Genomic DNA, 12,942 nt, shown 5'->3' on the forward strand with positions numbered 1-12,942 from the left:
GGTTTGGGGCTGCATTCAGCAGTTTAATTTCAGCAGCTGGAAGCAGGTTACCTGGGGATTATATCTAATTATGCTGCTGTGACAGGAAGCAGTCATTCATTTGAAAAGTGTGATTTATAATCTAAGGAACAGATACAGCTTCCAAAACAAGGTGATAGGAGCAAGATCGTGATATAATCTAGGTAGGGGAGGTGAGAATGTTCAAACACCTGCAGGTTGGTGAGACAATTTTCTTACTTCTCCTGCCTCAGCACCAGTGGGCAGTGTTAATGTGGATGCTACTATACCTGGAAATGTTGTCCCCCAAAGTGTCACATTGAACAATGCCAGTTTAAGTAATTTCCAGTAAGTAACCCTGTGGAAAGCCATACTGTGGGAATGATATTAAAAATTAGTTCCTTCTCCCTCCACCCAAAACCAAAATACCTGTTTGCAAGTAGTATATTTAGGAGTAGCCAAAGCTAGCTAGCTGGCTCAAGTGTTTTCAGTTCAAACCACGTTATGTCTTAGTTTAGAAAAATCAAACTGCCATTCTCATTTTTATACAGCCAAAATCGTTTATTTTGTACAGTAAGGTTCAACAGATTCAAGAAATGGGCTAAGACCAAAAACCTGGATCTAAACTGCTGATGCAGACATATTGGACCTGATTTTCCTCTCTCACTGGTTTTACATCAGTGTTACGCTCTTGACTGATTTACATCAGTGTAAACGAGATAATCAGACCAATAATTCCCAAAGGTGTCAGAACCAAAATACAGATATCCAAACTTAGAGATTCAAATTCCAGTTGACATCTAAACTTCCCAATTGTGTTCAGGTTGGTGCTCAGTTTCCAACCATTAGGGAGTTTTAAACTGTGATGCAATGTTGTCATTAAATTCCCATCCTGTTTTCATGCACAAGACCCTTCAGAGTAAATATATTCTCATTCAAAAGAGGTACCAAGTGTAATGTGGAGTAAAATGTTACATGATACTAAACTTCTCCCATGGCTTTAGTTTGCTCATCTGTAATTTCTTGGCAGATGTCCATAATACTGACAGTAAGTTGGGAATAGCACATGAAAAGGGTGTACATCTTAACTTCTCTTTCAAATCTGCAGAGACTTGCAAAGGAAAAAGATGTGGCCAAAGTGTTAACAGAAGCAAGAGGCTGCTGTTCCTTGGAAATAAGGTTTATTACAGAATATGCAAACTATATTTAATTGTAAAATTGCCTGCCAGATGCTAGTATCTGATATACACATGAGTTCTTGCACATCATAAACACTAAGATATATCCAGTAAACCAGACTCTGTCCTCAGATACATACACAAAACTGCCATTGATGTCAATGGAAGTTGTGTAGTATAATAACTAGAGTTGGCCAAAAAATTTCAGTTGAAACTTCTTTATATGAAAATGGTTATTGACTACCAGAAAATTTTCATGGAAAAATTTCTGTTTTTATCAAAAAAACATACAAATCAGTTCTAGTAATAATCCTGTAGGGGGAGCTAGAGGGCAACTTGTTACCAGGAGGATTATGGTAATAGTTTCTGGACATTCTGAACGGCTATGCTAGCACTGTGAGCGGCAAATCCTGTGAGGCCATAAATTTCCCACCCCTAACTCATGGACCTAAGTTTTGGAATTATCGCTGTTAATGTTTCTAACTAGAATAAAGTTACTCCTCTATTTAACCTTAAATCTCTGATTCACTCCGTGCCAGATTCTGCAGCTCTCACTTAGTAATTAGTGGTTACTTATGTGAGTGGTCCCACTGACTCCATGAGTTAGCACCATTCAACAAGTGTAAGAGTTGTAAAATCCTACATGATATAAACTTGGCAAGAAATTAACAGTTCATCTCCATGATTATTCTGCTGATGGGAAAAATGAATTGTCCTGATTCTTGGGCAATGAGAACACTATTTATTTTAAAACAATAACACCAAAAAATACCTTAAAATCAATGCAGGATATTCCAGACTGATTTAGGAATGTAATTTTGCAGAAAATGACTACTAATGACTCCGTTAGTTCTATGCTGGAATAGAACTCATTATATTTGTAGGGTGATTTACTTCTTACTTACTTCGTAAAGCTTAATTGAAGTCAGTCATGTGTGATTGGTTGCAGCAAAATATATTGTCATCCTATAGGCAAGATTTTTCTTTGGAAACTGGAGAATATCAATCTGTCCTCAGATGTGGTGATGAAGTTTAGATACCTCTTAGAATGCAGAGTGCTGTACCTCTGATGAAACATATTCATATCATTGTTGGCCACCTCACAGCCTTGTTTTAGTAAACTGTATGGAGGTGCATTCTTGCCTCACAAAAAAAATGAAACTTTCATTGATTGCGAAGGGAGCTGCATGCATGTATGTGATGGCAGAATCTTATCTGTAGCTTTTTAGGTGTGTACCTGTTAAAATATCTCTAGAATACTGGTAAATAAAATACTGACGTATATAGTCAAACAAGTACAGATTCTGTAAATTAGTCATGTAAACACTTGCCATGCTAGCACTGCGCAACTTAAGTAAGCTTTTCTGTCAATGTTTAAATCACTTTTGGGTGCTCCTATAATTATGTTCTTAGCCTTTTAGCCTATTTTAACCTATTTTCAATATGGTAGTGCAAATGTAGATATACAGACTATACCAGACAACATAAGAAAAACTCTCTACTAGGTCTCGTATGAGTTTTTGTACATTTCTAATGTATATTACAGATCAGGATACCAAAATTAAACCTCTACACCACACAGCAAGTGGGATTTCATATCCCAGAACAGATATGAGTTTTCCCTAATGTATTACCTTCACTCAAACACAGCTGTGTAATAAATCGTCCAATGCAAAAATCTCCAGGGTGTTCAAAAGCCCTCAGAATTCTTGCTTCTTATCTCTGTTCGAATGCTCTATAATCTAGGTATGGCACTTTCAGATATCCTATAAATAACTGATGTACTATGCTGAAGATCTCTTGTGGGTTGTTTTTTTTCTAAATATATTGCCTGGACAGTACATTCAGATTTATTTAAATACAATTTTAACACACTGCACTATAGCAGAGATACCCTCCTGATTTCCCCTAAGAATCCAAAGCTGCAGCCAGAAATACCAGAGTCAAAGCGTGTCTCTTATTCAGATGTGGAAATATATGCTTCTTATTAGGCATGCAAATCCAGTAATTCTACAGTGTGTTCTTGAGGAGAGATGGGAAAATACTCAATGCTTCTAAAACCGTTCTCCAGTGCTATGAGACTAATCATATTTTTTCATCAGGAGTTACTAGCGCATTAAGTATCTCCCTCTTGCTACGCCCTCGAAGGACAAACTCACTGAAGTAAAGAAAAGAATTCTCATTAACCTCAGTGGCTCTGTGTCATATCCCACATGATTTTTGGCAACACTGAAGCAAACAAGCAGTCACCCGCCTTGTTCGGACACTACAGGCCCTGAAGCATACAAAGTTGATCAGAATAGTTTGGTCCATTTTTAGCTATCCCTTTCATAAAATTTAGATCATGTAAGCTCTGAAAACAGGATAATTCAAGGGCATGAGTCAGACGGATGGGTCAGATACAGCAGCCATAGCAACAGGCACATTACGCAAGTGTTTGCATTAGATACAAGGCCAAACATTTTGTGCTACAATAGATATACTGGGGGGGAAATCCTTTAGAAACCTGTACCTGAACATTCAATAGCAACTGAAATTCTATCTACAAGTGCGTAAGGCATTATTGAAAAGTCTCTATGGCATAATAATTCTATTGCTGCTATTGTGCCGACAGGACATAATTTACCTCAGTGCAGAGGCGGCAATTCACATTAAGTTCCACTTAAGCCCTTAGTGCAGAGCTGAAGTGGTGCATGGGGCCTTGTGTGAGCACTAGGCACATTTTTGAATTTTACCCAGAGAGAACATGAAGAGGAAGTCACCTTCCATTCACTTTGGTAGATGTCATTTATATAGCTACTCTACAGCACTCTGACATCTCTGGAAATGAAAAATATGCTCATGCAAACACCTGTGAGAGGTTTGAGGAGCATAAAATAGATCACCTTAGAAACTGAAAATATGTACTTATTTACTTAGATTTAATCAATAGTGTAAAAAAAAAAAAAAAAAAAAAACAAAAAAAAAAAAAAAAAAAAAAAAAAAGCCCATCTAGATGAAAAGTTCTTGGCATTCTGACAGTCAAGGCTGGAAGTTTTAAAGAAGCATATGGAGTTCAGTGTCCAAACACCACTGAAATGCAATGAGATTTGGGTTCCTAACTCCCTTAGCTTAAATAGTCTTACAAGAGCATAATAATGACCATTCAACGCCATTTGAAAATTCAGCCCAGCAGCCACTTTTAACAGTCATGAATGGTAACAAATGACCTTAGCCAGACAGTAAATCAAAGCAATAAAAAAGCCCTTTTTCACATACATCTCCCCTCCCACCTTTGGGAACATACCCTAAACCTTCCCCCAAAATCATGTCATATACTTATATTGCTTCATATGATGCCATAAAATTATACTTATCCATCTAGATTCTTATATTGGTGCCCAACACCATAGTGTCTTAGGCTCCATTCCAGCAAAGCAATGGCACTAAAGGAAATAAAGGAAAGACTTCAATGGGATTATTCACATGCTTAAAATTAAGCATGTTCTTAAATATTTTGCTGGTCAAACCTGAGTGCCTAGGTTTAGAGTAGTTGCACTGTATATGAGTACAAATTATTTCAAATATCCTGAGTACAGTTCTGTTAACAATTATTATGAACATTTTTATGGCAAATTTAGTCCTTTTTCCCTGTTTGCATCAGCATTACTATTATTGTTACTATTTACTATTTGTATTGTGGTAGCACTCAAAGGCCCCAGTCAGGATCCAGGCTCCATTCTTGCAGCCTAGATCCCGCAAGCAGCATGACTATTTACATCTCTTCTATATTGGTGTCATCATTATCCACAAACAACCCAGTTGAGAAGTTGGGTACTTCAAACACAACTACCTGACTCTAGCTTGTGACTCATGTTGTTGTAACTCCCATATCTGAAGTTTCTCTGAATTTCTAAGTTCAAATCCAGGTCTCTCATAACTTGTCTACTCCTTAAAGGATGAATTTATAGATCTTGACAGCGTTGGCTTTTCTCACTGCAAAGGAAGGAAGTTACTTTAAGCTTAAAAAAGCAGAACCATCTGGCAGTGCACAGCTGTGGAAATATTATACATCTCATTATTTATAGAGATACCTGTATGGAGAATGATTCTGTGCTGGAGCAGTCTAAAACTTCCTCTGAAAGAAGCTTTATATATATATACACACTCTGCCGTTCTTAACTCCCTATGGTGGAGTAAGGGTTTTATTCTTCTCACAGGTGGTGTGGGGAGGGGAACGTGTATAAACCTCTGAGGGGTTTTGTTTCAACCTGAAGCAGCAATGAGTTTTGTTTTGGCTATTAGTCTATATATTGGGGGCAGGCCTTCAACTAACCTCTAGCATCCCCAAACCATTCCAGTCATACAACCATGACAGCTAAAGCTAGAGGCTAACAGACAGTGGGCCAAAGCCTGTTTCTAGTGAAATCAATAGCAAAAAACTATAATGGGGTCTAGGATTTATCCGTGTAGTCCCCAATATAATAAGATGACTGAAAAGGCAATAGCCCTGGCGAGTCAACTTTCAGCATGAAATGAACAAAACAAATCACTTTAGATTTTAAGAACTGATCATTTTATTTACATGCCTGATCTACCTTCCATTGAAATCAAGAGAAAAGCCCCATTGCCTTCAGTGAGAGTTGGATCAGGCCCTGTCTGAGGGTAATCGTGGTAATATAGCTATTCACCACTGTCTTTTAGAGTTATAAGTTGAGGGCCAAAGGATCCCACATGCCAGAAGTTTAAATTCCCCTACCAATAAATAAATGATGTTAAAGAATTTTGTTCTGGGCTGATACACAAAACAAATCCCAAGTGCCCTCTAAAACACAATGGACCTGACCCGTGACTGATGTAACTACCATAGTTAACATGATAAAGTAAAATTAAACTTCAAAACCTATATTCAAATTTGAATTGCAAATAGGTCCATGGATAAAAATCTCTGAACCCTACAAGAAAAATAAGTACATCTTATCTTCCTAAGAATCCGTCCTGATGCCACAATTCTCTGACTGCATCATCATTTTGCTCAAGGAAATAACGATTGCTGGATGCTGACTTACATGTACATAAGCAACAACATTGTGTTACTGGATAAATCCGGGTGGAATGATGAAAATTATTAAACATTATCAGAAACTTTTCCCACACAAAATTTCAACTTTTCATTGAACAAAAATGAAAGCTACATTTTTTGGTTTTCAACAACCAAAAATGAAATTTTTCAGTTGAAAACTACCAAAAATTTAAAAATGTTCAGCCAGCAAATAAAACATTTTTTAGTTTTCTGATGAAAAATCAAAACATTCTGAGGAAAACAAACACTTTCCACAAACATTTTTGTTTGATTGAAACCCAATTTTCCATCAAAAACAAGTTTTGAAGGGAAAATATTCTGTCAGTCTTAAAAATGATGCTTTTGAGTAATTAGCCTAGACAGTAATTCAAAGTCAATCTGTCTTTATACATAATGGGAGAAAGACACATTAGTTTGCTACATTATGGTAGCTAAGATCCTTTAGTTTCTGAGCTTAGCATTTGAACATTTTCACTTTGCTGTAGACTCTAAGTTACAGAGATCTTTAATTAAGATTCTATCCCTGGACCAATGGGCTGCAAATAATACTGTGGAGATATTACATCCCCACTCCCTGCTGCAGCTACTCTTTCCTTCTAATTGTTTGTCCCCATACATAAGACACTTTTATTCATGCATTTGCCCTTTGGTACTTAAACCAAGCTCGTATTATACTGTATACAACAGGTTTGTATGGAACTGCAGATGTAACAAAGAGGTTATCAATACCAGCCCATCTAGTTTCAGATCTCTCAATATATTTCTGAAGACAGGAGGAAAGTCAGACTCCTGTACCTTACTTGTCTGTTGAAAACACCAAATGGAGTTATAGTCCTTTTTATATTTTTTCTTCGTCCAGTATTAGTTGGTTCTCAAAACAGCCAATTCCAGCACCTTGGCAGAACAATACAACAGTAACAGACATTGTAGTTCACCAGCTAAATCAATGATCCTGCAAGAAGAGTTGTCAGTGAAGGCTAAATGAGTTAGCATGATATCCCAATAGGAGCTGTCTTTGCTTTAACAGGTTTGGCTAGCATGCCAAATTTCTTTGTAGTATCAACCAGTGTACAAGCAGAATTTTGAACAGTGGTAGTAAATTTACTAATTGATACTTACTGCCCGTATAACCCAATATTAGCAATTTAACTCCTAAAAGAAAATTTTCTTTCTGAATCGGATTTTGCCATTAAGTGCCTGCCTGTGCCTCTGTTTCCCGTTGTAAAATTAAGACAATAATCCCAGTTCTCCACCTGAAAGCATTTTGATACCTGCTGATAAAAAAAAAACACTATGTAAGTGTTAAATATTAGTAGAGGTATTTTATTATTTATTAGTAACTTTGTATCTATTATGAAGTCTTTTTTAAAAGTAGCTTTTGTTAGGCCCTAATAAATTATAGTCTCCTGTACAATAAAGATTTGCAGATTCTGGTGTCTCTTAGATCAAATCTGAAAATGCTGACTTCCAATATCCAAGACTGTAAAACACATTAATGCAATGAAAATAACAGGTTTTGTTTAATTACTTCATCTGAATAAGGACAAAAAATTGCAAATTTCACTGACTTGAAAAAGAGGCACAGTAAGGTTTATCTCTGCTAGGAAGCTCTTGGCTTAAGTTTTTAATAGCACATGTCTGCGAGCATAAGTCGTGGGAATGAAAATTCCTTCATCTAGCTAAAATAAAATTTAAATGATCCTTAAAGCAAAGGTGAAGTCATCTGCCAATCAAGATTGTGTCATGTTGCTAAGGTATGAGCAAGCAGTCCTGAAATAGAGCCATTCACAGCAAAAACCCAGTGAATTCAAAATGACATTTGCAAATTGTTTTGGTTTAGCTAAGAACTCGGTTTCTTTCATAACACTGGAGGTAGCATTAACTGATATAGAAATGTCCCCTTGCATTAAAATAGCTTGGAAAGGAAAAATGCACTTATGCCCTTTTTGTTTCTTTATGATGTGTAAAGAAGGCATGAAAGAATTTGGGGCGGGAGGGGGAGGGAACCAAACAACAACCAAGGCTTTCTCCCAGGGGCCGCCCAGAGGGGGGGGCAAGTGGGGCAATTTGCCCCGGGCCCCGCGAGCCCTGGCCCGGCGGCGGTCTGGGTCTTCGGTGGCATTTCGGCAGTGGGGGGCCCTTCAGTGCTGCCGAAGACGCGGAGCAACTGAAGGGCCCCCCGCCGCCGAAATGCCGCCGAAGACCAGGACCGCCGCCGGGTGAGTACAAGCACCGCAGGTCCCCCGCTTTGCCCAGGCCCCCTGAATCCTCTGGGCGGCCCTGCTTTCTCCTTGATTTTACATTAGAAATGCAGATGTATCTATCCTGGAAGACTGTAGCAACTGGAGAACTAGTGAAATTATGACATCACAGCTGAGACTGCTAAAAGAGGAAGGGATTTTAGTCAGATGGTTTAAAACTCTGTTTAATTAAACTCCAATGCCTATTAAACACTTGAGAGAAAGAATGTGTTAGTAAAAATTTTGACACTCCAGTCCCTTTAGTTAATGTGTTACAGCTGACAATACACATCTGAGAGAACACCAAGGGATCTTTTAGAGAAAATCGGGCAAGATTAGACATGACATGCTTGATATATTTAAGTTAAAAAACAAGCAGAATAAACTCCCACACCTCCTGGTCTTTTCATACCGAACTTCATGATGCCCACTAATGCAAAACTGATCTCATTCACAAAACAGTCCCTTTATTGCTATGCAACTCAGGTCTTCGCACTTTGAGGGCCTGATCCAATTCTCATTATAGTCAATGGAAATATTCCCTTTGACTCCAGTGGGCAAAGAATGAGACCCTAATCCCATGAAAGTATGCAGAAAAATACGTTAATTTCATGCCTTGGCTATTGCATCTGTTTTGACATCATTTTACCATGCTAAGTATCATTGTAGCAGCCAATGTGCATACCAGATGGAACTTTCTGCTCTGACGCTACATAATACTTGTCACCAATCCAATAGTTTAAAGGAATTAAATTACTCCATCTGCTCTTCCAGCTTGCAATGTGACTGTGCTTTATACAGTAACTTGGAATTGTATTTTATTTTTTTAATAAATGAATGAAGTTTCTTGATAAATTCAAGTCCAAAGATGACTCATAATCTCTGCTGACAAATTTCTGTCAATATTTACTGACATATCTAGAGATCTGCAGTGTTAAAGTATCTGCTTTTATGGGGAAGCTGCTTTCAGTGAGCATCTGGAAAAGTGTAACACATTTTATCACAGTCTCCAATACATTTCTACACTATCTACATAATGCTTATGCGAGCTACACTGGAAAACTAAAACACTAACATCAGAAATTGGAAAATTATGGAGATTGGTCTGGATTTTAGTTCTGCAAAATCTTGTAAATTGAGTTTTGACATTTCAGAATAAAAATGGGAGTGGTTCATATGAGGTTCATGGGGGCCCATTTTACCCAAACCCCAAAGTTCAGGAGCATTCTGATGAATATTGCTATGACCCATTTCCATTTCAGATGCAGATGAGCTAAAATGGGGGTTGTTTTTCTTTTGCAAAAGCTTTTTGGGCAAACTGTAGGAACTGCCTCTATTCACTTTGTGTTTTTCTTGAAAAGCACATAAAAAGGGACATTTTCAGTCAAGCCTCCATCAATTCATCAGCAAAATTGCACATGCACATAAACTTGCAGTTTGTTTGCAAGTATTTGCATGTGCAAAGTGCATTACTAATACCCACATATGCTCTTTAAATAATCAACCCCTGTGCGTGTATTAATGCCCCAAAGTTTTTTGTGGGTGCAAACTCTCTCGCTAACATATGCACAGGGATTAGATTATTTAAAGTGTGCATGAAGCCACTCTCATTCAGCCCACACAGAGATGGTTGTATCTGCAAAGTGAAGTGTTAATAGTGTGCATCTTTTGGTTTATGAGCTCCAGGGCCGGCTCTGGCTTTTTTGCCGCCCCAGGCAAAAAAGCCTCCGGCCGGGGCTCCGCTCTCCCCCCGGCGGCCGGGGGGAGGGCGCCGGGGGGGAAGGGCGGCCGGAGCCCCGGGAGGAGGGCGGCGAGCCCTGGCAGGGGCTCGGCTCTCCCCCCGGCGGCCAGAGCACCGGGGGCAAGGCAGCGAGCCCCAACGGGGGCTCGGCTCTCCCCCCCACCCCGGCGGCCAGAGCGCTGGGGGCAGGGCGGCGAGAGGGCGGCGAGCCCCGGCTGGGGCTCGGCTCTCCCCCCAGCGGCCAGAGCGCAGGGCGGCGAGCCCCGGCAGGGGCTCGCCGCTCTCCCCCCGGCAGCCGGGGGGAGGGCGCGGGGGGGGAGGGCGGCCAGAGCGCCGGGGGGAGGGCGGCGAGCCTGGCTGTGGCCCCGCTCTCCCCGGCAGCCGGAGCGCCGTGCCGCCCCCCTCCAGGTGCCGCCCCAAGCACCAGCTTGGGTGCCTGGTGCCTGGAGCCGGCCCTGATGAGCTCCTCCAAAAATTAAAACTGATGTGGCCACAAGAACAGTGAGCAGTCCCTAGTAACCCTCTGAACAGCATCTTACTGGTAAATTTAGGAATTTACACATATCTACTCATAGTTATTTATTCTTAAAGTAAAATGACTATGTTTAAGGGGCTTGCTTCCCTTTAAAATGACGGGGAGATTTATCAATGAAAGCAAAACCAGGCCCAAGTGTAAGCAATCTGTGAGTTGTTTTTTCGCCCTTAATGTAGTTACCTTTTAAAAAGTTACAGAATGACTAAGTGTTTCATATTCAGCGTCCCATTTCAGGTTGCTGGCATTAAATGAGGATTAGCTCATGTAATCCTAGAGGGATGATTTTTTTTATTTTATTTTCTTGTCTGTTAAGTGCTAGTATCTCATTATGTTAAATCAGCGCCCCCATCAATGAAGGGTTTATGAAAAGGGCATTTACAAATTGACATCTTTCTGAACAGGTGGAAGTCAGTAGCAAAGGAACACATAGTTTGGTTTATATTCTTTATCTGCCATATGAGCAGTAGCTGTGCAAAATGTCGATTGCAGGATACAGGGGCATGCGCAAGCAGGGGACAAGCAGGGGCATGCCCCTCCCCCCAATAATCGTTAGGAGATGCAGAACTCCTCCGGCCCAGGGACCCCAGCAAGGGGCGCAGAATTCCTCCTGCTCCTTGGCTGCGGCGGGGAGAGCGAACTTCTCCAGCCTCGTGGCTGTGGCGGGGACAACGAACTTCTCCAGCCCCAGCCAGCCACAGGGGAGAGGAGAGCTCTCGCTCTCTCCCCACCAGAGCCCAGGGCAGGAGGAGTTCTGCGCCCATCATTGGGGCCCCAGGGCGGGAGGAGTTTGCTCTTCCCCACAAAGGAGTTCTGCATCCCACACTGGTGCCCCCCCTCCCCCCACAAAAAAGTAGTACAATTTAAACTTCTACGCTTGCCCCTGCAGGATAAGAAGATAAAAAAAGCTCTCCCCTATGCAAAATGGGAAAGCTGACATTTATACTGACGCAGAGGGATAAGAGTTACAGATTACTCTACATACTGTCAGAACCAAATTTATGGTCCAGAGTCAAGAATAGGGTAAAAGAACCTGGCTGTCTTGGAATGCACCAACAACAAAGAGGAGGAGGAATACCTTCTGCAACTCAAAGCTTTCCAAGGTGTTACAGATTTGTGGCATAAAAAGACATTGATTTATCTAATAAAACATTCTAATAAGCAGGAAGGAAGCATGCAGTGAGTGTGAAGGACACAAAAGAGAGCAAGGATTAAAAGTGATTCATTTATCTTTGAATCTGGAAATGCACTAGCGGTATTGATTTAGGAATTGGATTGATATGGGAAAATCATGACCAAAAAAGGGTTACAGCTAAAGTCTGTCAGTTAGCTAAGCACTACCCAAGGCCCACTAAATTTGGGTGCCGCCATTTCTGGAAATCATTAGGAGAAGTGTTATTTTCACAATACTGTGCTTGAATAAAATCACGGCCTCTTCACACAACACACAGTCAATCTGTGGAACTCTTTGCCAGAGAATGTTGTAAAGGCCAAAACTATAACAGGGTCAAAAAAGAACTAGATAAATTCATGGAGGATAGGTCCATCAATGGCTATTAGCCAGGATGGGTAGGGATAATGTCCCTAGCCTCTGTTTGCCAGAAGCTAGGAATGTGCAACAGGGGATGGAGCACTTGATAATTACCTGTTCTGTTCATTCCCTCAGAAGCACCTGGCATTGGCCACTATTGGAAGATACTGGGCTAGATGGACCTTTGGTCTGACCCAGTATGAGTGTTCTTATGTTCTCCACATTGTTGTAAGAATGAAGTTGGGAGTGACAGGTGCAGGTTGGTGGGGTTGGAAGCATTGTGTTGTCAAAGGAAGCAGCCTGCTCTTAAACTAGAAATCCTAACATAAAAAACCTTTTGACTCAGATTTGCAGAAAAGGCTTCCATTTTGCACCCACACGTAATTACGGAGCAAATATTAGTCTTAGACAGCCATCTTTCTGTTTGTGCTCACAAATCAGACAATTGAACATCTAGGCCTAGGTCTTCAGCCATAAAACAGTGTGTTTAAGTTGCTCCAAATCAGACAACTGGGAATTTCCCCAGTGTAGGGAAATCTTCAGGTGGCCAAAAAGCTAGGGTAGCTGTGCCTAACTACTCCAGGCAGCTCCAAGGACTGGAAGGGTATAAAGGTAGCATATACTCACCTTCCACACCCAGCCAGGCCTTTTACCAATTGCA

Source organism: Terrapene carolina, unplaced genomic scaffold, assembly GCF_002925995.2.
Source record: "Terrapene carolina triunguis isolate 2854851 unplaced genomic scaffold, T_m_triunguis-2.0 Scaffold62, whole genome shotgun sequence".
NCBI classification, from domain to species: Eukaryota; Metazoa; Chordata; order Testudines; family Emydidae; genus Terrapene; species Terrapene triunguis.